The sequence below is a fragment of the Brachypodium distachyon genome, chromosome 4 (assembly GCF_000005505.3).
Source record: "Brachypodium distachyon strain Bd21 chromosome 4, Brachypodium_distachyon_v3.0, whole genome shotgun sequence".
NCBI lineage: Eukaryota > Viridiplantae > Streptophyta > Magnoliopsida > Poales > Poaceae > Brachypodium > Brachypodium distachyon.
Window position 1 is genome coordinate 16963524 of NC_016134.3, and position 3403 is coordinate 16966926.

The window sequence follows — 3403 nt, forward strand, 5'->3', positions numbered from 1 at the left end:
GCATCCCTCCGGTAACAATTCTCACTTAAGGGTCGCTCCCTACAACCATGTTCATCTCCATGTTCTGCACTTGCTCTGCGAGGGGATCAATTTGGAGGCCGAGTTGACACTGAAAGTGCATACAAAGCGCCTCATATTGATAGAACTGCACCGGGGCTGTAGGATCTTGCTTCTTCTCCACATCATACTGATCAGCGTATGTAGACATGGTAGACACAAAAACAGCAGCAACCAAGTGTATATATATGGGTGGAAGCTCTCAACTCACTCAAAACTGAAAATAACAAGGTATCTTACCGTTCTGAAGTGAATTGAAAAAGCTACTTACCGCTGCGGTGGCTGAAACGCACGTGTGTGTGATCAAGCAAATTTTATGGGTCAAGACTATCACATGACAACTAAGGTGTATAAGGTGGAGCTTGGTTGGGATACCTAACAACACCAAATTTACGAGGTGTAGTGCTGATCGTATGACTCGCTCACACGGGAAACACACACGGTGGAGATAAATGGGGAAAATGCAACTGTATGGAAGAGCTGAAAATATGATATACGTCGGAGGTAAGCTCATGTTGCAATGCACAAGGAGAGACAATAGCAAAATCTCAAAGAAAACAGGCACAAGATTGCTCAAACGACAATTGGAAAAAGCAAATTTTGGATCACAAATTTTCCACCACAACGGCGGATAGCTAAAAACGATCCCAGAAGTGTAAAAACAATATATGCTTGAAAAAATTTTGGAGAGAGTTCCAGACTCTTTTTTTTTCTCACCCCTGCTCTTTCCTTGCAGCCGAAGCTTTGCTGGGAAACAACTTACAGATCAATTGGATATTTTCTTAACAAGAGCAGCCCGTGAGCAAAAAGATATGCTAGTCTCAAATAGGTTGGCTTACGCAAAGAAGGAAACGGCTATCACTCGGAAACCAAAACCTACTAAAACCTACTAGGACTCGGCAACTCGGATCAGAAAAGGAAACCGACCCCAAACTGAACTCGGATAGAACTCGGTTGGAAAAGGAAAACCGATCTCGGCTTGTATACGGAGATAACAAACCTGACTTGGAGTAGGACTCGAACCAAAAAACTGATCTCGGCGACTCCGACTAGAACAAGAGGAAACCGAACTCGCCGACTGCAAAAGGACTCGGAAACAAGAACCTAGACGATCTACTAAACGGAAGAAAAAGTTACGCAAAGGAAGACGACCAGCAACTAAACACAAGTAAAAACGGTGCAACTAAGGCTATGGCAAAATCTAACCTAATTTTTTGTATGGGTTTTTTTTCTGGATAGGACAAAAAAAATAGATCTAACTAGGGGGAAAATTATGCTCACCAAGTAAACATTGGAGCTCTGATACCAAGATGATAAGGGGTGGCCCGATCTTCTCAGAGAGCAACGTGGATAACTTGTATGATTCTACAAATCTTCCGGCTGTTCACCCGTCGCCGCACGACGAACTTGCAACCCAATGGAAATTCGCAACACCACACATTTGCGCAGTAGTCCGCCGACCCACAAGCGGTTTCGCAATCTTCCAATTGCCAGCGGAACGACAGACTACGCTCGAAATTTCAGTAGATAACAAACACCCCATCGAAACGAATATGGTGTATAGGATTCCAGATGAATGCTTCTCGCAATCAACAAGAGTTTCGAGAATAGCTAAAACGTTGTCAAACCCTAACACTAGGCGTACCCCTTGCATATATAGGCGAGGGGCAGCCCAAACACACAAACGGACTCAGACTCAGACTCAAACTAGGTTCGACTCAAACTCATACAACCAATCCGAATAGGACTTGGCATAAACAAGGACTCGCAGGTCCGAGCGCCCCTTAGACATGTCGGGCTCGTCGTAGGCTGTCCTGGTGCGCCTCATACTCGTACTCAACTTGTGGTGGGCAGATCATTCTTGTCGTTGGCTGCCCCTTGCACACAAGTTGCTCTTATAGCGTTTTGTATCCTCCATCTTCATTTGTGGTGCGCCTGCCTCCCTCTCCTTTCTCGCGCATATCTTGATGTTGGATAACAACACATGACAATCCTCGCACGCGGCCTCCTCTCCTCCATGTTCCACGGTTGCCTCAGCCTCAAATCTGATTACACAAAGATACAAAGACTTAGACAGTATAAAATTCTCATCAATATAAACATTAGATGCTGCTAGGAGTGAGTTCACCTGTTGTTCTAATAACTTGGCACGTGCTCGTGTAATTGGTCCAATGCGTAGATCATTGGGTTTACCTTGAATAGCAAGATCATCATTAGGCAAAGATGACAAAGGACCAGGGATGTGCTCATCAATTGGTCTTGATTCCTTCTGTAAAACAGCCCAAGATCTTTGGTCCCTTGCAAGTACCGAAAGACATCCTTAACACCTTTCCAATGCCTTTTGGTAGGTTCAGAGCTGTACCTAACCAGCAAATTGACGGCGAACACAATGTCTGGCCGTGCACAATTCACGAGGTACATGAGCGCTCCAATAGCACTCAGGTAAGGAAATTCTGAACCCAGAACTTCCTCCCCCTCTTCTTTCGGCCTAAAAAGGTCCTTGTCTTACTGTAATGACTGCCCAATCATGGGAGTCTTTGAAGGACACGACTTGTCAAATCCAAATCTTTCCAACACCTTTTGAGTGTAGGTAGACGGGTGCACTAGAATCTCATCATGGGAATGTTCCAGTTGCAGACCTAGACAGAACTTGGTTTTACCCAAATCCTTCATCTCGAATTCCGACTTCAAGTAGGAACTCACTTCCTCAATATCCTGACGTGTAGCGATGATATTCAAATCATCTACGTACACCGATATTATACAGAATCCATCTTGGGATCACCATATAAATACACATGGGCAATCTTCATTGCTCGTGTAGCCCTTTTCATGTAGAAAATCGCTCAGGAGATTATACCACATTCTACCCGAGTGTTTAAGTCCATACAGTGACTTCCTGAGTTGAACACTGTATAGACCCATGTTTGCTCTGTCTTGTTCGGAACCAGGAGACCATCAGGTACCCTCATATAAATGTCTGAATCCAAGTTACCATACAGGTAAGCAGTGACAACATCCATCAATTTCATTTTTAATTCCATATTGACTGACATTGAGATAAAATATCTAAAGGTAATTCCATCCATGACCGGGGAATAGGTTTCCTCATAATCGACCCCAGGTCGTTGAATAAACCCCTGAACAACAACCTTGCTTCGTACTGTACTCCTCATTATTCTAATTTTTCTTGCGGACAAATACCCACTTATGGCCGACATGGCGTACGTGGGGAGAGGTTCGCCACACAGGTCCAAAAACCTCTCTTTTATGCAGAGATAATAATTCATTAGCTATTGCCTTATTATGGCAGTAAATTTATATACTTAAGCATTGAAAAGTTATC